At 37.6% G+C, this 25,320-nt stretch overlaps 1 protein-coding gene across 39 annotated transcripts in view; it reads left to right on the top strand.

The window, feature by feature from the left end:
* NRXN3 (neurexin 3) overlaps positions 1 to 25,320 on the top strand; it is a 1,348,849-nt gene that overhangs the window by 388,192 nt on the left and 935,337 nt on the right. The gene's annotated exons all lie outside the window — the stretch shown is intronic.

Below are 25,320 nucleotides of genomic sequence, written 5' to 3'. Positions count from 1 at the left end.
GCAACTCTTGCCCGGCCTGGCCTAACCAAAGGATCACCGCTTATAGCAATTTCAGGTAACTCTTAAAAAGCAGAATAAGAGGACACAATTCTATGGCATCCCATGTCTAGCAGACTGATTTCTCTCCTTCTGGTGCTGGTGCTGTCCAGTTAAGAGCAGAACAGAACCCTCTTCTCCTTGCCTGTCATCCAAATGATACTGCCAAAGAATAGGCTCAAAGGTGAGTTCATACCCTTCTTTGGTCAAATTCACTTTTGATCTTCCTCCAACAAACATCAAAACATCTTTTCTGATCATTTATCTTCCAGAGCTCTTCTGGATTGGCTGACCAAAACTGATCAAGGACAGTCACATCTTGATCTCTGGTCATCTTCCAACTCTATATCTCAAAAATGGAATTAGGTAGAACTGCCAGTGAGGTTACTGGGAAAATTCCCAAATGTCCTTTAGAATTCATCACAGTTTCACTGCTGAACATATTTTGTGTTGAAATAATTCCAAACCCCACTGACACCACTGTGGTGCTTTTTTTTTTCCTTTCTGAGGAGGAATTTGAACCATGCAGATGGGCCCAGCAGGCAAACAAGTAGGAGAGCACTTTCAGCCAAAATAGCATGTAAAAATAATTTATTTTAAAGCCTCTAGTTATGGCATGACCTAAATGTTTCCATTTGTTGTCTCTCTAGGTCATCCTATAACATGGTTTTTCTAGATCAGTTGTCCATCTGTTGAGTCATCTGATATGTATTTAGTTAAATAAACACATGGCAGTATTACAATAATATCAATGTAGTCATTAGTTGACCAATAGATAAATCTGATTTTATTTTGAAGACTACCCACATTACAGGGGCAGAAATTTCTATTCAGGTACTATTTTTCTACCACAGATTAAACACGGATCTCCACACTTATAGTTTGCCAGCTAATTCTTTAGTTTATTTGGTGCAGAGGATTTGTACAACAAATTTTAAATTAATATTAACATTCCCAGTTTTTTACATTCTGTTGTGGGATTGGGGATCTGTCTCTCTCCAGCTATACCTAGATTACATTTCTTGCCTAATGCCTAATGAAACAGGGAATTGTAGTTTAGCAATATCTATGTTCCCATACCTGTTCTAGAAAGGATTCTTACTCTCCCCCTGGCTTAACCTTGGCACCAACTGTTCTTCATTATCTTCTTTGCTGAGTACAGCTTATAAAGGGCAATGCATCTGTTGTTGGTTATGTGATAGTAAACAAAGGTCTTTAGTTTCCTCTTTATTGTCTGCCAAGTACCTTTACTGCAGCATTTCTTAAAAGCTCTTTAATGAGAACACACATCTGCCAATTATGTATCCAATAAACTTAGAAGCTATAAAATTACAGGGCAATAAGATGTGCTACAAAATTATTTACTGCATGGAATGAATTCTACAGCTCTTGCTTTGTATCTTATGGCTAACAGAATGAACTCTTTTAATTGCCGGCTGTACCAAAAAATGGATAAAGATTTCTTTAGCAACAACCAAGTTACACATTTGAACATGCATCTCCAGACTAGAGATCATCTGGGAATACTCTTGTTAAATGAAAAATCCTTTCATATCTTAAATATGTTTATTATCAATTTACAGGCTAATGGTAATTGCAGACCAGTATATTTTACAGTATATTCTACCTACTCTGATTACCAACCAACTATGTCTTAAGATCAGGAGTAAGGGTTCAAGTGATGGGGACATGAAGTCTATTCACAGGAAACACAAAGTTTCTTTTTCTTTTGGTCAATTCTTCTTTACTGGCCCCTCTGGCTTCCTGGCTTCTGCCAGAGGGTTAAAAGATCATTTTATTTATTTATTTATTTAAAAATATAGTCTGGTATCTTCTCTTGATTGTTTGTATTTGATCATAGTTATATGGAGGTAAGCAGCATGCAGCAGATCTGGAGAGCACAGGTCATAGGGGCAATCATGGCATTCTGCAAGGCTTGTGTACCTTGGGGAATGGTGTGAGGCAACCTTTTTGAGTGGCAGTGGTGGCACTAGGGCTAAAGCTGAGGCCCAGGCCTCTAGTTGAAATTCAGCCTCAGGCTTGTCGCCAAGTGCTGCTATTTCAGTGTGGCCTAAAAATGGGGGGGGCAGAGGGGGGAGGAAATAGAGAATTGCAAGATCCAATCTGTGTCAGTCACTGGGACCAGAGGTTTAGTCTTCTAAGCTTTTGGACTTTTGGAATTCCCTGAGGATGCTCCAGCACAAGTCCGAAAGCTTGGAAGATTAAACCTCTGGTCCCGGTGACCAACCCAGTTGGATCTTGCAACATTATCCTGGGACACCTATATTTACCTTCATTTGTGAAATAGAGAATTGTTTCTTTTTTGTTGGTGGGAGAAGATGACATGTCAGCAGAGTCACATTAGGCATTTTCTGAATTGTTGACACCTTCATCCCAAAAGGTTCTCCATTACTGCAATATAACAAGTGGGGTTTATAAGAGAGACAACTAAATATGAGATATTAATTTTCATATGATGACCTGGTTGACCTATAAATTCTTGAAGACTTCTAAGCTGTAGAAAGTCCTTGATGTGCTGTATTCACTGCCATGTTTTAAGGATATACAAACAATTACTTTTGACAGTCTGCTGCATGGATATCATATGAAATTCCTAATTACATCTCTTTGAAATATGTTTTCCAAGCCTGAGCTGTTGATACAGAATTGAAGAGAATCAAGCAAACAGACTTTTCAACTGTTGATGAACGTAGTTCTGGGCAGTTTCCACAGAAAAGATTGATGTCTTCTATATTTAAATGTATATCATGATGCTTTGAGGTATGACCAATCCTGTAGCAAAATGTCTGTGCAGCTTACTGATTATAGTGTCTATGTGAATAATAACTGCATAGTAGGGTTGATTCTATTATTTCAACATCATTTCAGAGCATTTCATTATTTTGACAATTTCCAATATCTTTGCTCTTGATACCTGGAAAATCTTGAAAGCATATGAGTCAGCAGTACTACTCTGTGTCCCCCTGTGAAATAGTACATAATGCGACTGGACAATTTATCCAGTGTTTCCCTTTCTTAACATAATTTTTCCCCCTTACAGTGATTTAGTATTTAACAGTGATATACACTGAATCTTCTTATTTGATATCAGAACTGAGATACTGGTTATATACTGTATTTATGTAAATAGATGAAAAATCCTGAGAAATAACTGGATAACCCAAAACTATAACAAATCCCAAGTCCTTTTTACTTTTCTGTTCCAGGGATGCAAGGGGGAAGATGTGTGATAGTGAATGTAAATGATTTGCAAATGGAGTGATTTGCCCCCCCCCAGTTTCTAAATAATGGCCAGGTTGAAATCCTATTTTAGTATATATTGTTGTTAGATGCTGTTTTTAATACTAGCTTCATAAAATTTGACGGAAGGCTCATTGAAATTTTAGCTCATGGCTAAAAATTTGAAATGTATTATAAAGGCAAACTGAAGCAATGGGATGTTAAATGTAGAAAGAAATATTTGTCCTTTAATTTGTCCTTAACAGGAGGACCTTTATTTATTTAGTTAATTTATATGACTGCCCATGTCACAGAAGTGACTCTGAGTGGCAGATAAAAATTGAAAAAAAAAACAATAATTATAAACAATAACACATCATGCCCAAGACAAAAAATATGTTTCAGACCTAAAATCCCATCCACAACAGAGCTTGTTTAACCTGGCCCAAATTCCTTGGGAAGCAGCCAGAACTTCAGAGTGTTACAAAAAGCTAATAGGGTCTGGGCCATCTGCATCTCCAGAGGGATGCTTTTCCAGAAGGCAGGCACTGCCCCAGAGAAGGCATAACTCCTGGGTCCAGCGAGATGACACTGTTTGTTGGAAAGGACCCAAAGCATGCCCTCTCTGCTAGAGAGGGATGAGCAAAAACAATGGGAGAAAAGCAGTTCCACAAATAGCTTGGCCCTGTGCCACGAAGGGTGACAAACAGTTCCTTCTATTGCATCTGGAAGCTTACCGGAGAGCCAGAATTCCAGTGACAAGGAAAGAACAAAAGGCTGAATCTAAAGTACATTAAGATTTATTTTATCATTGAGAATGTCTGGGCTAGGAATGTAAGAGAACAAACTTTAAGCATCTTTGAAATTTTCCTTGTGTGTTGTTTTACAGAGCTTATTGGGAATTCAGTTAATGTAACATTTTAAATTTTAAAATGTAGGCAAAATTTCCATCTGAAAGTATATACTGGCAAATTAACCTGAATGCTTGATGGCTTAAATCATTGTCCTATGTAATTCATCGTCCTATGTAATTTTGCTCTGCCAAATTAAAAGTCAAGACTCAGAACTGAGTCTGAAGAAATGCACATTAATATGGCTGTGAGGAAGACTTAAATAACATCTGAGAGACATTAACTTCCCACTCGTTTTAAAACATAATTCAAGAACATCATCTATTATCTTTCTTAAACTATGACTATTTATGTAGCTGAAATTTAAGCTATCTGTCAAGAGAGATACTATTAATATTGAATAGAAATAAACTTAAGTAGATTTGGTTTCCTTACTTTCTAAATAAATTGCATAGATTAGTGGGGAAAGTAATTGTTTTTCGTTTCCTTCAAATTCCAGTGATTAGTAATCCCTGGATTGGGCCATTATTCTTCTTTCAACATAGGAACATCTTGTTACCCATTTCATCTGCAAAGGGTGAATCTGAAAAGGGTGTATTTCCATCAGCAATGTCCCAGCGTATCATTTTCTCATCACTTTCCCTCAGCTAAACCAGTACGAGAAACATTTCTGGCTACAGCTTAATGGAGAGTAGATAGAGCAAACAGAAAGGTCACTAAATCTGATAAGCCCCTTCAGAACTGAGAAACACAGATCCAAAGTAATCATAAGGCTGCGCATTACAATCAAAACCAACCAACCATTACCTCCAAAAACAACCAGCTAAGTGTTTGGCCTAGCTAGTACTTGCCTCCTTTACTCATAATCCATGTGACTCTTTGCCTCAGAAAGGAGAACTCCTTTCCATATACTCATATATAAGCACACTCAGTATCTCTTTTCAAAGCCTCAGTTGTAAATTCTAAGTACAAGCTCTTATAGTTATTTTGTTCAAACATTGTCTTATCAGTCTATAATAATCTAGAAAAATATTTCTCTCACATTGAAAAATTATAAATGAAAATGGACAAACTATGAAAAAATGCATTTTGCACTGAATAAATAATGTGTCTATGTGAGAAACAAAAATGTGTTTAAATGCATGCAACAAGGGGAAGGTTTCAAGCTATAAATCCAACAACAAATGGCAACATTTTTGTAAATACTGATAGTTCAGTTTTGAGTTGCTGCCCTTTATAGATATAAATGTGAAAGTCACTTAAGGTACAGTATGTTAAACATAAACTTATGAATGAAAAGAGCGAATGCTAACAGTGCATATTGCAAATATGGGCATTACCTTCTATTGAATATATACTTTAAAATAAATCCAGATTTGCTTCGGCCAATTATATGAGGTAATCTTGAATGTTGAACATCTCTTCTGGTCTACTGAATTGCTTATATCAATTTGCTGGAACTCAGCAAAGTCAGCAAACTGTATTCAGGAAAGGATGAGAATAAACTCTAATCTGGCTTCCAGTAGGAAATTACCTGCCAATCTTGCAAATTAATGAGACCATGATGGATGTTTGTGCTTGTGTGTGTGTGTGTGTGTGTGTGTGTGTGTGTGTGTGTAGAGGAGAAGGACACACACACACACACACACACAGAAAACACACACACACACACACACACACATATATATATATGTACATACATATAATAAAATAAATAGATTCGAACACCAGGATAATATCAAACTAAAAGCCATTTAATACAAGCTTTCGTCGGCCAGCACTGCCGACATCATCAGAGCATAAAAGCAAGTTAATGGGAGTTCTCTTTATGTTACCGGCCAGCTTTGTGCCTGGCTTTTCGACCTAGTCATTGGTCCACTCGATGTCTCTGACTGTTTGGTTTTTAAAGGGCACACATTCGCTGCTCCCTTGATAGTCTCCAAAACTGCTGTTCCCTTTTCCTCTTTCCTCCCTCCAATCCCTTTCCTCATATGCACCCAGTTGTCTGCTGTCCCACCATTGGTTTCCGAAGTTGCTGTTCTCCCTTCCCTCTTTCTCTCCCCGATAGCTTTCCTCGTATACATCCACCAACGGGGTGGCTACAGCAGCTGGATGTATACGAGGAAAGCGATTGGGGAGAGAAAGAGGGAAGGGAGGACAGCAACTTCGGAAACCAACAGTGGGACAGCAGACAGCTGGGTGCATATGAGGAAAGGGATTGGAGGGAGGAAAGAGGAAAAGGGAACAGCAGTTTTGGAGACTATCAAGGGAGCAGCGAATGCGTGCCCTTTAAAAACCAAATAGTCAGAGACAGTTAAACTGTTAAACTCTATGTGAATTTGGCTCTCCTGGCCATGTTCTACTGGGAGGGATGTGACCATAATGTACAGAGACATAAAAGGGAACAAAGGGGTTGCACTTGGCCTTGAATTAGCTCATTCTTTTTTAGTTTATTCCTTCCTGTTTCTACTGTAGTGCTCTACTGTTTTCTCCCAACTAATGGCCGCCAATCTCACTTAGATTATAGAATTTCAAGAATCTCATTTTTAGTGCCAATGTCCTATCTCTGTTCTTGACTTTCCCCTTTCTCTTACTACTGGCACTGATGCAATAAAATGCCTCAATAGGATTATGACTGGGAAGTAATAGATTGATTAGTCATGCAGAGGTGATTTCCAATATTTTAAATTACCATATTGACCTTGGAAATTTTATCCATGAAATGAATTTATTTCATTTCAGTGCTTCATCTTAATCCAGTCCAGTCTGACTAGAAGAGACAGTGGACCCGAGACTTCATAATTCTTTTCTGCCCATCTCAGCAAAAGTGGAATGATTTCACATTGATGCTCAGCATTAATTGATTTCCTTTTCTCTCACTCCCTATATGAAGATATCTAGTCTCCCCTTGAAAATTCTGATGGATGAGCTAAAGTTTTTGTCAAAAATGGAGTATGGATGCAAAAGAACAGCTGATGCCACTGTTTAGAAATATCAGAACTGATGGCAGAATTCACCATTGCTTGATTTAGCTGTTTGATCTTTCTTGCATCATATTTGGTGACACAGAGTGACCTAAATCTAAATCTAGATTGGATGCAAATAGGGAAATACATTACTGGAGTCACGTTTCAGAACTGATGATGATGATGATGATGATGATGATGATGATGATGATGATTGCTAAATCTGAAAAACAGAACGTTCCCAGGAAAGAGTTAATGTTCTTATATTGTCTTTTTATCAAATCAGGAACCAGAGTTACCTCACTAATTTCTAGTATTTGTACTTGCAGTGCTCTTTGCACTATTTTCAAATAATAGCAGGCTTTTAAGAAATTATTGTCAGTGCCTTCTACTAATTGCATCCAAATCAAAAGAGCCTTTTGATCTTAACCAGATGTAGACATGGGTAACTAAGCAGGATGTAAAGAGGGTAAAATTGTATTTTATTGTTTGATTGTTTTTTTTAAAATCCTGCTTTTCTGTTTCTCTGAAGTCTAACTAAAGTTTTAAGGAAAAATGAAAAGGGGGGGAGAGGAATCTGGATAAAATACACTTGGCAATTATTTACCCATCCACCACTTGTTTTGCGGGAGATAATTACACATACTATATGTAATAAAATTATAGTCTTTATAAATATTATAAATTTAATAGCAGCTTTGAAAAAGATTTGAATACATGAGTCCTCAGGATCTGGACCTCTGACTTAGTATTATGTACGGCTGAATATAAAATAAAAGAGTTATAAATATAAATTGAAATAATGCATTATCAAAGGAGAAATGTAAAAAAGAAATATGGAATTAAATCTTTCATTAATGCAAAGGTCACCACTGAGAGATGAGACAAAATACCTGACAATGGTAATGTGAAAAGTAAAGAAGAACAACTGTAAGACTTTGTTTGTAGTTTTACAGTATTTTTATGCCTTTTCATAACATGAATTTTAATGTTTTGAATCCTTGACCTTTAACTATTATATCTTTTGAATCCTTACTGACCAGTCTGTTTTCTCACTTAACAGTTTCCTGGGTAACAATGATATTCCCAGAATCCAGAGGAAGAACATATGTTATAGCTAATTTTCAGATGTATCTCTGACCTGATATTAGATTTTTATATTGAACTGGAAGATTTATTTCATTTTTATTTATTTTAGTTATTTGGATGTATTAACTGCTCATCTGTAATTTAGCAGATGGCAGAATTTTAAATATAGATTTTCTAATTGAATTAAAATCTAGCCTTAACTTAGATCTTATCCAGTAATATTACAGTGGCACATTTGAATTACCATGTAGCAAACAAAATAATTATGCATATATAATATATAATTATGCATATAATATATAATCTGCATGTTGCACACACCAAATTAGTAGTACATTATTCAGTAATCTAGAGCCAGTATAGCATAGTGGTTTAGATGTTGGATTAGAATGCGGAAATGCTCAGTTCAAATTCACCCTTAGCATGGAAATTCATGCAATGCTTTTGAATTGGCCATTCTCTAACTTAGTTCAACCTACTTCATAGATATCTTGCTGTAGGAGAAAAAGTAATGAAAGATCTGCACATAAGTCATCTTGAATTCTTGAAGAAAAGAAAGGATAAACATATGTCAAGTTAGTAAAGAAATAATAGAATACCTTAGAATATTATAAGAACCAGGCTGTTCTTGCCTTGCAAAATCAGATCAAGTCCATCTTGTTTCTCTCTGCCTTTGGGATGCAGGATATAAAAGTATTCCTTTTCAAAAATTGTTATTCCATGGCATATACTGCTTCTGAACAAATTTATCTTATACAGCACACTAACAAGAGCATGAAAATGTTCATCTCAATAAATCACTAATTTTTGACAGTCTTATTCTTTTGCACATGAAAATTAAAACACTCAGAATATGAAGTTCCTTGCAAGTTTCAAGAGGAACAAAACAAAGGGGTCAATATAATTTTGATAAAAAAGTCCCCAACATCTATTTTTGATGTCATTTTATTATCCACTACTATCTTAAGTGAGTAAAACGGGGAACAAGAAAAAGAAAAGAAAACAAAGTAAAGAGGAAATATTGGGAAATAGAAAAATATTCTTATAAAAAATTATAAATGTGCTCTTTGAGTTTCCTAAACTCAAAACCCTGACTAAAAATGGCCTAAGATAATAAAGGATCATTGAAAATATTACTATTTCACAAAATTGTGTGAAAGTTTTAAAAGGATGTAAATTGGTATTGACTTTACAGAGCATGTAGTGGCAATGCTAATGGACCCAGAGAGGAAAAAAATAGAGCATTGTGTTAGAAAAATTATTTATATATTGTTGTTGCTTTACAAATAAGATTGGTGCCATAGAATTCCATGGTTTTCATAAACATATACCATATATGTCTCTCCTTCCCTATGGAATATGATTATCAATCTAGATAGCAGTCTTCTGTTAAGAAACCAGCTTTCAAAACAAAAACAAAAATAGAACAAAATTATTTCTCTCTAGTTTATATCAACGCTCACCAGTTTTAGTCACTTTAAGTTATATGAACTTCAAACTCCCAGAATTCCCCAATCAGATGCTGAGCGTTTACATATCTTAAAGTTGGTGAAGTTGAGAAACACGGATTTAGACCAACACTTGTCAAACCTTTTGTCTTGGCTGACATCAAGAAATGACATTCTTGTAGAACTCTGAATCTCATCAAGGCTAATTGTGACTGCCTTTTGCTTCCACTCCTTGTTATATGCCTATTCTGAATGAGTGTGCTACTTGGCCAGTCTAGGATATTTAAGAAAAAGCAAAAAAAAAAAGCACTCCCTTCCCCAAAAGAAATAAAAATCAGGTGGTACAAATAGATTTGTTCACGAACAAAGAAGAATGGCTAGTAAGAAGAGCTGCAGGATTACCGTGTTATGAGTCTGACTAATGAAACACTTCAAAGAACTTTCAGGCATGGTTTAACCTAAAAAAAACCTTTTATTAGTGTAGAGGGGTGTCAGCACGGCATGGTGGATGCCAAGATCTGAATTTCCCTTCCTTTGCACATAACATTCCAGGCATTTCCCCTCCCCTATTTTGGGTTCATGATTCACATCTTCCAATTAACCTGAAGGACAAAGATTAACTTCCGTTTCTTTTCCCGGGCTTTCCTTATAATTCTCTTCCCTTTTTTCTGTCATCTGAATTAACTCTAAAAATACCAGACAGTTCTGCATATTTTGTCAAAGCAAGAATATTCAATATTAGCAGCGTTGACATCCAGCCTCCCTTACAAAAAGGACAGATCCTATAATGTAAACAAAAGCATATGTTAATGACTAGTTCTTGGTTTGTTGGGGTATTTTGCATGAAACCTTTTGATGAGCCTGTCAGCTTTCATCTCACTGGATTTCACCCAGGTGGCTTCAGACAACGGGTATCCCTTCCATTGTACTAGGTACTGCAATTTCCCTTTAAAAGTTCTAGAGTCAAGAATATGTTTCACTTCATAGTGGGTCTGTCCTGCAAGTATGAGGGGCCCAGGTGCCTTCTTCGGGGGAGGTCTTAAAGTGGAGCCCCGATAAGGTTTCAAGAAGCTGCAATGGAAGACTGGGTGAATTCTCCCTAAAAGTCTAGGGAATTTTAGTTCTATAGTGACCGGATTGATGATCCTTACTATGGGGAAAGGCTTCAAGAATTTTGGTCCCAATTTCTTGCTGGGCAATTTGAGGCGTAAATATTTAGTTGACAAATAAACCTTTTCCCCAACTTGGAATGTTCTTTGGGGAGCCCTCTTTCTATCAGCCTACTTTTTATAGGTTTCAAAAGTCTTTTTTAAAACAGCTTTTGTGTTTCTCCAAACTTCTTCCCACCTCCTCACCCATTGGTCAAGTGTCTGGGAAGCAGAGGGCACCTGAGGTATTGGGCTGAACTCTTTTTCTGTGGCCACTCTGAAAGGTGTGTAGCCGGTGCTGCTGTGCACAGAATTATTGTACACCACCTCTGCAAAAGAGAGGAGGTCAGTTCAGTTCGTCTGTAAGAAACGTAGCATCTAAGATATTGCTCCACATTTTGTTAGCGGATTCTGCAGCCCCATGGGTGGCAGGATGAAAAGCAGATGATAAACCTTGAGATGATCCAATTAATTTAAGAAAACTCCTCCAAAACTTCGCTGTGAACTGCGCCCCCCCTGTCTGAAATTATTCGCTTAGGGGCGTCATGCAGCCGGTAGATATGTTTCAGGAACAATTTGGTCAGTTGTTGGGCAGCTGGGAGTCCTTTGCAGGTGATGAAATGAGCCTGCTTTGAGAACAGGTCTATCACAGTCCAGATGACAGTATTTCCTCTACTTTCAGGTAGGTCTACTATAAAGTCCATAGCTATTTCTTCCCATGGTTAAGAAGGGTCTGCCACGGGTTGCAGTAACCCAGAGATTTTCCCTGGAATTCTTTTCATTGTGGCACATACAGTACAACTTTTTACATAGTTTTCCACATCCCTTTTCAGCCCCGGCCACCAAAATTGCCGGAGGGTGAGGTGTAGGGTTTTCAAATATCCAAAGTGTCCAGCCTGTTTTACATCATGGCTGTGTTTGAGAGCATTAAAATGGAGGGCTTCTGGCAAATATAGTTTCCCCCCTTTGTAAGTCAAGCCATCCCTGCACGTTAGGGAGGATGGATTATCTTTGAATCATTGATCAGTGAGGAGCTCTTGTTTTATTTTCTTTACCCCAGGGTCATCAGGATTGGGGACCCTGCGAGGCGTAAGTGGAGTGGCAGTTTGTGGATTGGGGATAATTGCCTTGTTAACCTCTTCCCGTTCGCTTTTGTATTGGGGTAACCGGGATAGCGCATCAGCTAGGAGGTTTTTGTCTCCTGGTATGTACTTTAGAGTGAAGTTGAAGCAGTTAAAGTACTGTGCCCACTGCACTTGCTTTGGGGACAATTTGCGGGGAGTTTTCAGTGCTTCTAGATTTTTGTGATCTGTCCATACTTCAAATGACACCTTGCTCCCTTCTAGATAGTGTCGCTAGTTTAATAGCACCCACCTAATTGTGAAGGCTTCTTTCTCCCAGATTGCCCATCTCTGCTCGCTTTCAGCAAATTTCTTAGAGGTGTAGGCGCAGGACCTCACTTTTGTTCTTTTGTAGTAACACAGCTCCAACTGCCACATCGCTGCCATCAGCTTGAATCACAAAGGGCTCCCCTGGGCAGGGGTGCTTTAGGACTGGTTCAGCAGCAAATAATCTCTTTAAATTCTCAAAAGCTGTTTGACAGCCCATTGTCCATGCTAGTGGTTCACCAGGTCATGGCTTCCCTCCTCCTTTGCCTGTTTTCAGTAGTTCTGTAAGGGGTAAGGCAATCTCAGCAAAAGAGGGGATGAATTGATGATAAAAGTTGGCAAAAGCCAGAAATTCAGATCTTGGCATGATGTCATGAGTCTGACTAATGAAACACTTCAAAGAACTTTCAGGCATGGTTTAACCTAAAAAAACCTTTTCTTAATGTAGAGGGGTGTCAGCATGGCATGGTGGATGCCAAGATCTGAATTTTCCTTCCTTTGCACATAACATTCCAGGCATTTCCCTTCCCCTATTTTGGGGTCATGATTCACATCTTCCAATTAATCTGGAGGGCAAAGATTTACTTCCTTTCCTTTTCCCAGGCTTTCCTTATAATTCTCCTCCCCTTTCTCTGTCATCTGAATTAACTCTAAAAATACCAGACAGTTCTACATATTTTGTCAAAGCAAGAATATTCAATATGCGGTACACACAGGATAATGCAGCCTGGGAGTCTTCTCACTGGCTTACGAACCCTTGCAATCTAGGACAATGAAAAGGCAATGACCATGGAACCAATTATTATCTTGCTCTTTCCGTTTAGGTAACAGTACAGATTGGTGAAAGGAGAAAAGCAAATGAAGGGGCAGGAACCATCAACATAGTGCAAGTGGTGCTGTAATAGGAAAGAAAATGGTGTAAGCCTTTTTCTAATATGGAACTGAACCTGCTGTGGTAACATGGTAGCACCTCATACACATTCTCCTCTTGCGCTGCTTATGTAATTCTCTCTGTAACGAGTTTCAAGGAAGCAACCTAGTTTTATGAAGCAGTTTTGTATGTCTGGTGAGGAACAAATATTTTCAGACATCAAGCCATTCTGCTTATTTGCTTTAAAAACAGGATAGTTTCTATTTACTGGATTGGAAAATATTCCTATGAATAAACTTTAGTAATTTTCCAACATTGTTTTGCTTGCCATTTTTGTTTGCAATGCTCCCATTTCATGGGGTCCTGTGGCTTTGGAGTTATAGAGGCAGGACTACTTCAGAACATAAGACATTCAAAGGAAGAATGCCAGCTGATTGCATTAAAGACCTAACACTTCTGTTTTGCCATTATAAAACATTGCACTAGACCTTTTTCTTTCTTTGTTTGCCAGTTCTGTTGAATAGAAACATAATTAAATTTATCTATTAGCTTGGGAGAATTACATGACACCAAGGAGGTGCATGGTCCTAAACAGTTTTGATCTTGGTTAAGACAATAAATTCAAATGCCATTTTTGTCTTTCAAAAACATGCTGTGGAAAAATGATATCTGGGATTCATAGTGAAACTAATGAACAGGCAGTACAGACACTCTAGAAAAAAAATAGACAATTCAGAAATAAAAGAAGTCTGGAGGGAGGGGAAGAAAACAAATTCATACATATTGAGAGGTAGAGCTTTCTAGGACAGGAATTCCAATTGTATTCCAACTATATTAATAATTATGTAGATAACCATCTGCAATTCTGCACTAAGCATGAGAAGCATAAATCAAAATGTCTTTAAAATGGTGTAAAACATAGAAACTAGGGCTGTTTTTAAACTGCAGAAGTTAAAATAAGGAATTTCTTACAATTTAAGAAGGTTTCAACCAATGAAATGATGGAGCCTGACATACATAATGTGCTGGCATAAAAAGTTCTGGGACCATTTACTTGAAAGCATTAAAAAAAATCTAAAAAGCTAGTAGACTGAACCTGTTGACCAACATTTCAGACAGTAGAAAGATATCTACAGTTTAACCCAGTAATATGTAAAACAGATCCAAGTTTCCATAGTCTGGTTTGCAGTATAGTTGTACTTTTTCTTTGAAATATTTCTCTCTTTCAACCACCTGTATCAATTCTTTATATTCTTAGATTTTAGTAAGTTTTTTGTTCATTCACATTGACTTCTCTGGTCTTCCATTAGTTTTTTTGTTTTTTGTTTTAACCCTGGAATACTTTGCAGCCCTGCTTTTAATATTTTCCTTCTTTAGGAATTCACAAGTATTTTGAGAATTCTTCATTTACATTATCTATTTCTACTACTTTTGTTCTACTAAAACAAATTGTATCCTACAATTATTATATTCCAGTGTTGGGAATCATTCCACATTTTCTATTATGCCTATTAAATCATATTTGCCTAAGAGTTAAAATTCTGAATAGGATTCTCACCTCATAAGCTTCTTTGTGATGCTGCACTTCAATGGCAATTGAAGTGCCCAATTACTAATCTAGATCAAATTTTAATATATATTGCTAGTCCATATATGATATGCCATCAGCCAAACAAATAAATCATTATTGGACACATCACTTGCCCATGTTCATAGTACAATGAAATGATTCTGCCATTCTTCTTTAGTTTTTAATTTCAAAAACATGTAATTAAATTTTAATCATAACCCAAGAAACCAAAGTTTAAGATGGCTCAAGATATAAGAACTTCACTAATCCCAAAGACAGATGAATGTGGTAGGATTTAGAAAAAAAGCAGCATTCATTATCTAAATCGTTCTGTGGTTTAGGGCCATGTAATGGCTTTGGATTGATCAAATCTACACTTTTTAATCCACCCCAACCTCACCCAACACTGGGCCACCAGGTGAAATTGTATCAGGTTAGGATTTAGACAAACTAGTTAACAGTTGTAGCAAGATGCCAGGAGGGGACAGTCTATATTGGAATTGCCTCCATTATCTTGAGGTTCTAACTTTGATTGCAAAAGGGAAAACTGGGTTGGGAGTCTACCTACCCAATGGTCAGAGATCTACAGTCTTAGGGCTGATCCATAGGTCTAGGTTGTCATAGCTTGAGCACAGGACTCTTTTTTTAAGGTCAACCACATTCAGTGTCATCTTGTATCTGCCTGCAGCCTATTGAGAAAGCAACCTCTGCCTGCCTTGTCTTGCTAAGCACCAAAAATAGAGTTTTACAACTTGTGTCAGCATAAGTAGTTATATAATAGTGTTAGTTATATAATTACACAATTATCTATTATTCACAATAGCAAGAATACCTGCTGTCTTGCAGTTACTGGTCACTGTCTTTTATGGACATTTTGTTGTAGGCTGCCTGCTTCCTTCTAAACGGACCGTCATTGATGAATCTGTTTGCTTGATTTTCTTTGTTTCACACTTTACTAGTAGACCAGTGAAACACTTTTTTTAAGTTACTGTAGTCACTCAGTGCAGTGGAGAAAGGCTGGGATTTTATCAAGCCTGCTAAATCAAGGAAATGGTAAGCTTTCTTTTCTTTCCTTATTTTAAACTAGATGAAAAAAATTAAAGGGTGCTTCCAATGTCGCCTTCTAGCTTAAATAGAGGAAGAATAAATAATGCTGTGGCTTTTTTTCCTTTTAATGGTCCACTGATTGCACCAAATACGAAAATGTCAAGAGCAAGAGGGAGTCAGTAGAGGGGGACTCAGGTAAAAAGCCTATTAATGGAAATATCAGCTCTTCAAAGTAGTACAGGCCAGAAAACAAATTATTGACTGGAACTCTTTATTGTTATAGTCTATAGAAACTAATTCTTGAGAACTGGACTGTATTTTCCTTCTTCCTTCTTAAGACAGTTATGGGGGAGCCAGTTTGAGTTTCTTTTTTATACTTTCTTGTTTCCTGTACTTAAATGTTTTTGTTTTTGTAACTGTTGCTGCATAGTTTCTCCAAGGTCAATTCTGTGGCTTTCTGCCCCAAATACCATTTCTTCGAACATTAGTCCATAGAAAGGAGAGCAAATTTTCCTGACATCAATGACTGGGTAACGAAAGACAAGAATCCAGCAGTATGATGTTCTAGAAAGCTAAGTTTAGAACACCACGCTATCAATATGGCCAATGCAGAGGAATATTCTAAAATCTAGAAAGAGATTTCTTAAACCTGTTTCATTACCATGGAAAACCAAGAAAATAAAGAAGAAATCAGTGCAAAGTTCACACTCAAGGTAGAAATTAATTTACTTTATTAGGTGAAGACCTTCTTCTCTGAAGAAGGCTGTAAGGCTGGGAAAGGTAAAAGGAAAGAGAAGCAGACTAGCAGCAAGGTGAATTGACTCACTTACAGTGGGTGATGTGTGCACCATTGGCAGACCTGAAAGACCAAGTTAGGGATAGATTATCCTGATGAGAATCTATGCATCATTAAGAGTCAACATCAGTTTGATAATACATATTCAATCACTTAGTATATAATCATGATACTGTAAACCTCTGGCCTGTGAAAAATATCAGCCTGTTCTTCTTTTTAGATTGATGTCACTCACAACAATGAAATAACTTAAATGAAATAAATAACCCACTGCCAACTAGAGCAAAAGGGACAATTCTACCACCATTAATGGATACTTTGGAAGCTATTGGTGGCACAGTAGTCATTCACTTAATTTATTAGAATTAATTAATTTATAGAATCAAAGAGCTGGGTAAGCAGCACTTAGTTCACCTTGGGTGATCAAAAGATGCTATTGGATTTGTGTTGGTTCTGATTAATATTTAAATGAAAGACTCAGGAAATATAAAGACTATACGGTACATTAGAAAGTCAAAAAGTAATACTGTAAGTAAGCAGTGCAAACTGCTGCTTTATAGTTATAAGAATATAGTTATCAGGAATCAAGCTTAATTTGAAGCAGATTTTACCTTTAAAACTGTGATTTCTGCATTGTTGCCAGCATTAGTATCAGTCAACACTGAGCAATTGTATAGCTGTGCAGATGTTATGCAAGAGTAAAATGATGCAGTTGGATATATAACAAAGGATTTAAGAACTATCTTCCCACCTCCTGGTGTTTTAAACACCATATTGTTTGAACTTAAATTTTAAGTTTAGAAGGTGCATCTTAGATCCCCAAATTAAATGGCATATTGTAATTTCCCCCCTCCCGTTTGTATGCTGTCATTATCCACCTAATTGCTACCTTCTCTGTTCTGTAACACTTTGCCAGTGCTGATTTTTTTGTCAGACTTAAAAATATTCACTTGTTTACAAGTAGGATGGTTTGTCTTAAATTAAATGTAATAATTATTCTGCATGTTTCTTTCTCTTGCTTTGAATTCTTTGTGGCAGATGGAAATTGCTTATTTCACTGATGGGTCACAAGATTTGTTGCACTTTGTTATTCTATTTATTCAATCATGCAAAACCACAAATAGTTGTTTAATGGAAACTTGAGTTTCTCAAATACATTAAAGTTCTAATGTTTTTCCTCCTTCCTCACTACCTTCTCCTTCTTCCTCCTTTATTGCATGTCAGAATAAAATCTCTTTTGCTAGAAATTATTTCTGATTTCAAATATGTACGCCAACAGGCTGTTTGCATGCACACATTTTCATCTCTTTCATCCTCAACAGTGCTATGTGGCAGTTTAGATCCAGGATCACTAGACAATTTCATCACCCAATGGCAGTTTGAGCCATTTTTTGCCTATTCTAATGCAGACATTGAGATATATCAAATAATATTCTAAAATTACAATTTTATTCATTAGTTTACTTGATTATTCATTTATTGGATTTATACTCTGTCTTTCTGCTGAAATCTTGATAATGAAGTAATATTACTTTTCTGCTCCAGGAGTTCTCTTGCAAAATCTTTGATCAGATACAAAACAAGCAGGTTTGTATATGTACTACTGAAGAAAATAGAAGGATGGAGAAAGGTATGTCATTCATGTGTCTTGAGCACAAACATACCCAATTCCATCTAACCTAAATATAGTAAGGAAACTTAACTTAAAAAATAGAGACAGCGGTGGTGGTGATGATACCTTAAATATAACAATAACAATAACAATAAGTAACAACAACAACTTTCTTTAGCAGTGGACTGACAATTGGACTATATGCTTTCATGCTCAGAGTATATGGAACATGCCTATATGGTCAATATATATCGTTTATACTGAATATATTGAACATAATAACAGACTAAGAAAAGAGGGGTAATAGGGATCAACTAGAAGAGATTCAGAGGACACTATCATGAGACATAGGCAAATAAAGTCCTAAAGGTGCTTTTCAAATGGCAAACAACCATTTGGGACAATCATGACCTGGATGATTGAGAATCTCCATAGACACCTAAGGAAAGGAAGTTTGGATTAATATATGTACCTATTTTAGAGGATAGTGGAAGTTAAGAAAATTACTTTGTGGGTTTTTAATTACTATTTTAAAAATACTGTTTACCCTTCAGATTTCTTATGATCATGATAGGATGATCAGCTTAATCTCGAAAACTACTAGTGTGTAATATGTTGTGAAAACTCTACAGATTATATTTGGATTGATTTCAGTCTTATCTATAGTTAGAAATTCCCATGCTTAAACTCTTTCGTTATGTTTAGAAATTCCTAAGCACTTGGATGCCAAACTAGAATTTAAAATAGAAATCCAGATAAATGCTTTTCTTGAAATTGGAACATCAAGAAAATTATAAACAAGGAAAAGAGAAAGCAGGATATTGACTAAATAGTGGAGAATTAACTAAGGAAACTCAAAGTGTTTCATGGTACAAAATGTCACAGCAAAATAGACCATTCTTTGTATGAATACAAGATAAAATACTTGGTCGGTGAAAGTTGCAAGAAGGTGATAAGCAATAGGGAGAAAGCAGAACTATTTAGCTCATTTTTTTACATCTGTCTTTACATAAAGGGAAAAACAGACCAACCTATCAAAAATAATGCCATAAAAAACAGAATAGAAACACAAGTTAAGATAGGCAAGAAAATGGTAAGTGAGCACCTGTCCAGCCTAGACGAGTTCAAATCACCAGGACCAGATGGATTACACCCCAAGGTTCTCAAGGGACTGGCAGATGTGATCTCAGAACCACTGAATTATATTTTTCAAAGATTCTGGAGCACCGGGGAACTACCACAGGACTGGAAAAGAACTGATGTAGTTCCCATCTTCAAAAAAGGAAAAAAAAATGGATCCAGGAAATTACAGACCTATCAGCCTGATCTCAATACCTGGGAAGATTCTGGAAAAGATAATCAAACAACAAATCAGTGAACACCTACAGGCAAACAAAGTCATTACTAAAAGCCAACACAGGTTTGTCAAAAACAGATCATGCCAGACAAATCTTATTGCATTCTTTGACCAAGTGACAAAATTAGTGGATCAGAGGAATGCTGTGGATATAATTTACTTGGACTTCAGTAAGGCATTTGATAAAGTAGATCACAACCTACTACTCGATAAGATAGAAAAATGTGGGTTAGACAGCATCACCACCAGATGGATTTGTAGCTGGTGGACCAGCCATATTCAGCATGTGGTCCACAATGGAACTGCATCTACATGGAGGGAAGTCTGTAGTGGGGTGCCCCAGGGCTCTGTTCTGGGTCCAGTGCTCTTCAACATCTTCATCAACTATTTGGATGAGGGGATAGATGGGGAACTCATCAACTTTGCGGATGACACCAAGTTGGCAGGAAAAGCCAACATTCCAGAAGACAGGCTTAAGATACAGGAGGACCTGAACAGACTTGAACACTGGGCTCTATCTAACAAAATGAAATTCAGTGGTGAAAAAAGTAAGGTTCTATATTTAGGCAAGAAACATCAAATGTACAGGTATACTATAGGGGGTACCTTGCTCAATAGTAGTAACTGTGAGAGGAATTTCGGAGTCCTAGTGGACAATCACTTAAATATGAACCAGCAGTGTGCTGCAACTGCCACAAAAGCCAACACAGTGCTGGCTGCATTAACAGAGGGATAGAATCAAGATCACGTGAAGTATTAATACCACTTTACAATGCCTTAGTAAGGCCATACTTGGAATACTGCATCCAGTTTTGGTAAACACGATGTAAAACTGGCAAACACGATGTAAAAAAGATGCTGAGACTCTAGAAAGAGTACAGAGAAGAGCAACAAAGATGATTAGGGGACTGGAGGCTAAAACATATAAGGAACGGTTGATGGAATTGGGTATGTCTAGTTTAACGAAGAGAAGGATGAGGGGGGGGGGCATGATAGCAGTGTTCCAATATCTCAGGGGCTGCCACAAAAGAGGGAGTCAAGCTATTCTCCAAAGCGCCTGAAGGCAGGACAAGAAGCAACGGATGGAAACTAATCAAGGAGAGAAGCAACCTAGAACTAAGGAGAAACTTCCTGATAGTTAGAACAATTAACCAGTAGAACCACCTGCTTCCAGAAGTGGTGAATGCTCCATCACTGGAAGGTTTTAAGAAGAGACTGGACAGCCATTTGTCTGAAATAGTGTAGGGCAGTGATGGCAAACCTTTTAGAGACCGAATGCCCAAACTGCAACCCAAAACCCACTTATTCATTGTCAGGTGCCGGGTGGGTGTGGCCCATTGGGTGGGCATGGCTGTGGTGGTAACAGCAGACTGGATGGGACTAAAAAGTTCAATCAATCAATTCCAACTTTGCAAGATCTTTTTTTCCCCTGCAAAAAGTTGAATTTGACTGATTGATTGAACCTTTTTTTTTTGTACACGGTGGTGGAGGCCTAAAGTGAAAAGGTTTTATAAAACCCAGCTGAAGGCCTAGGACTTCTGGCACCGCTTCTGGCACCCAGGCCATAGGTTCACCACCACTGGTGTAGGGTTTCCTGCCTGAGCAGGGGGTTGGACTCGATGACCTCCAAGGTCCCTTCCAACTATATTATTATTATTATCAATCATCGCACAGTCAGCCAGATGTTCAGACTGGATTTGGCATTTTGTCTACCTATCGAGTCCTTACCCAGGACCTGGGATAGGCAGAAGTAGATGTTTGATGGTATTACAGGTATCGTCGCAGGATGGAAGCAGTTCCTAATAAGGCCGCCTTTTGCAATTGACTAATAGCAAATTTGTCAATGCCAATGGTGTTCAAGTGGTGCTCCAGTTGTTTTGGGATTGCGCCCAAGGAGCCTATGACTATTGGTACTACCCTTGCTTGCTTTTGCCACAGTCTTTCTATTTCTATTTGTAGGTCTTTGTATTTTGTTATCTTCTCCAGTTCTTTCTCTTCTATTCTGCTGTCTCCAGGCACTGCCACGTCCACTATCCAGACTTTTTTGTCTTTCTTATCGACAATTGTTAAGTCTGGGGTGTTATGTTGCAGGTGCTTGTCTGTTTGAATTCTGAAGTCCCAGAGCAGTTTAATTTATCATTTTCTATGACTTTCTCTATTTTATGATCCCACCAGTTTTTGCTTACAGGCAAATGATATTTTTTGCAGATCTTCCAATGCACCATTGTTGCTACTTTGTCATGCCGCTGCTTGTAATCAGTCTGTGCAATCTTCTTGCAACAGCTTACCAAGTGGTCCACTGTTTCTTCAGCTTCTTTGCATAGGCGGCACTTACTGTCTGTTGCTGTCTTCTCAATTTTGACTTTGTATGCATTTGTCCTTAAGGCTTGGTCTTGTGCAGCCAGAATTAGTCCCTCGGTCTCTTTCTTCAATTTTCCTGCTCTTAGCCATTGCCAGGTTTTATTATTATCTGCTTTCCCAGCTATTTTTTTCATGTATTGGCCATGTAGTGCTTTGTCTTCCCATGCCTCTATTCTGTTCTTCATTTGGTCTTTCTTGTAGGCCAGTTTGGTCTCTCCAGTAGTTAGTAAGCCTTCCTGATATACTAATTTCAGTGCATCTTCATCATTGTTCTTCAGATATTCTTCCAAAGCCATTTTTTCTTCTTCAACCATCTGATGTACTTGTAGCATTCCACGCCCACCTATTTGCCTTGGTAGATAAAGTCTATCAATGTCACTGCGTGGATGAAGGGCGTGATTCATTGTCATTATTTTTCTGGTCTGCCTATCCATTGCTTTTAGTTCTGCTTGAGTCCAGTCCACTATTCCAGCTGTGTACCTAATTACTGGAATTGCCCAGGTGTTGATTGCCTTTATGGTATTTGCTCCATTGAGTTTGGACTTTAAGATCTTCTTCACTCTCTTGATGTATTCACCTCTAATCTTTTTCTTGACTTCAGTGTGCTTGATATTGTCAGCTTGAAGGATACCCAAGTATTTGTAGTACTCTTCCTCATCCAGACTCTTAATGTTATTTTCGTGGGGCATCTTGATTCCTTCAGTTTTCACTATTTTTCCTTGTTTGATAGTAAGTGTGGCACATTTGTCCAAGCCAAACTCCATTACAATATCTTGGCTATATATACGGACAGTGTTGAGCAGCGATTCTATTTCAGATGATGTTTTTCCATACAGCTTCAGATCATCCATGTAAAGGAGATGGGATAGTCTAGCAGATGTTTTTGATGTTTGATAACCATGTCCTGAGTTATTCAGTATTGTTGACAGAGGAAACAGTGCAATAACAAATAGTAATGGTGATAATGAATCTCCTTGAAATATTCCTCTCTTGATATTAACCTCTCCCAGCTTTTCACATTGATCTGCAACTGTGTCTTCCATTGTGCCATCGATTTTGCACAAATTTTCTGATGTTTCTACTTACTCCTGTTATTTCTAGGCACTTGATTATCCAATCATGTGGCAGAGAGTCAAATGCCTTTTTGTAGTCAATCCATGCCACATTCAGGTTGGTCTTCCTTCTCTTGCAGTTTTCCAAGATCATTTTGTCTATTAGGAGTTGATCTTTTGTTCCTCTGCTATTGGGGCGGTTTCCTTTCTGCTCAGGTGGAAAGAGATTGTTTTCAACTAGATGCTGTTGTACTGCATCAGCTACCACACCAGTTAGTAATTTGAAAGTTGTTGGTAAGCAGGTAATTGGCCTGTAGTTACCTGGTGTTGCCCCTTTTGCTGGATTTTTCATTATTAGGTAGGTTTTCCCAGTTGTTAGCCACTTTTCAATTTCTCCTCCTTGTAGTATATTGTTGAATTGCTTGGCAATGAGTGGGTGTATAACAGTTAGATGTTTCAACCAAAACCCATGCAGTTCATCTTCACCTGGTGCTGACCAATTTTTGATTTTCTTTGCTCTTTTTTCTACCATTTTTGTTGTTATTACTAGTTCTTTCATTTCAACTTCTGTTTTATTTGCATCCACCTCTTTTAACCAAGCCGCATCCTTGTTGTATTTCTTTGGGTTATCCCATATCTGCTTCCAGAACTGCACTGTTTCTTCCTTGTCAGGTACTGACTGATTCTTGCAGTTTCTCCATTGATGGATTGGTAGAAACGTTTCTGATTGGATTGAAATTGGAGGTTCTGCCTATAGTTTGCAATTCGAGCTTCATATCTACTGATTTTCCTGGCTATAGCTGTTATTTGTTGCTTTATTATTTCCAGTGCTTCCTTGATCTTCCTTGTTTCTAAGTGGTATTTCTTGATTAGGTATTCTTTGGTCTTCTTGTTCTTCAGCTTCTTTTCTTTCATCTGTTCTAGCTTGCTTGCATGTGATCTTAACTTGCTGATCTTATTTTCTAGTCTAACCTTCCATTTTTGTGGTGCACTGTTTGTTTGTTTTTCTTTTTTTGTTGATTTTACATCCCAGGTATTCTGTTATAACTGCAGCTGTGCTGTACATTAGTTGGTTTGTTTCTTGCAGTGAATTGGTGCTTATACTTGCTATTGCAGTATTTGCATCTTTTAATGCTTGTGCTAGCTGTTTCTTTGGAACAAGCTTCAATGCAGGTAGCCTTATTCTGTTGTTTTTGTGCTGTTCTAGATGCTCAGTTATTCTTTGTTTCAATTCTTTTATTTCTTTAGTTAGAGGGTTTTGTTCTTCCTGAGGAAGAGGTGCCTGGTTTCCAAATGAGAACAGTTGTATATCTCTGCTGGATTCCTTCACTGCCAACTCCCCCTGGTTTGCCTCTACATTCTGAATTACTTCTGGTAAGGCTTTGATTTCTTTGCCCTGGGTAAACCTTTGCAGTTCGTCCAATTCTGTTTCTGTGAATACTTTATTTCGTGTTATAAATCGGCGTTGATCTGCTAGTCTCTGTTCTGTTATTTCTGATTCTGGATGTTGTTCTTTCCAGAACTGGTGCATTCGTTTTAGATATCCTCTTCTTGTTGGACTTGATCTGTAGTAACAGATCATTATTTCTTTGTTTTCCATCACTGTGTATCTGCGACGGGTAAACACCTTTTCTTCCAGTAGTTCTGCAGCTGCTGGCCCTGGTTGCTCAGCCAACAGTCCTGAGTCCTGTAACCCATTTTTCACCAGATATCCAGGAACTCCAATATCTAGTGCGGACCTTGTTAACCCGGGCGACGTCCGAGCCGGTATGGCATTCTGCAATTTACGTCTCACCATATTTTTTATGGGAGAGACACTCTTTGTCTGACTCCTCTGATGAGACCTGTCCAGTATGGTTGAACCTCTGGCATAGCTCTCATCTTCCTCAGAGTACACAAGCCCCACAACCACGTCAAGGTAGTGCCTCACTGGGGGTTATTATTATTATTATTATTATTATTATTATTATTATTATTATTATTATTATTATTGATCATCGCACAGTCAGCCAGATGTTCAGACTGGATTTGGCATTTTGTCTACCTATCGAGTCCTTACCCAGGACCTGGGATAGGCAGATGTGGATGTTTGATGGTATTACAGATATCGTCGCAAGATGGAAGCAGTTCCTAGTAAGGCCGCCTTTTGCAATTGACTAATAGCGAATTTGTCAATGCCAATGGTGTTCAAGTGGTGCTCCAGTTGTTTTGGGATTGCACCCAAGGAGCCTATTACTATTGGTACTACCCTTGCTTGCTTTTGCCACAGTCTTTCTATTTCTATTTGTAGGTCTTTGTATTTTGTTATCTTCTCCAGTTCTTTCTTGTCTATTCTGCTGTCTCCAGGCACTGCCCCGTCCACTATCCAGATTTTTTTGTCTTTTTTATTGACAATTGCTAAGTCCGGGGTGTTATGTTGTTGTTGTTGTTGTTGTTGTTGTTGTTGTTGTTATTATTATTATTATTATTATTATTACTGTATTAAGTT

The sequence above is a fragment of the Crotalus tigris genome, unplaced genomic scaffold (assembly GCF_016545835.1).
Source record: "Crotalus tigris isolate CLP2741 ecotype Arizona unplaced genomic scaffold, ASM1654583v1 scf7180000018371.15429387391:27106975, whole genome shotgun sequence".
Lineage (NCBI taxonomy): Eukaryota > Metazoa > Chordata > Lepidosauria > Squamata > Viperidae > Crotalus > Crotalus tigris.
Note: the sequence above shows the minus strand (reverse complement) of the source record. Positions and strands in the feature narration are given on the sequence as shown.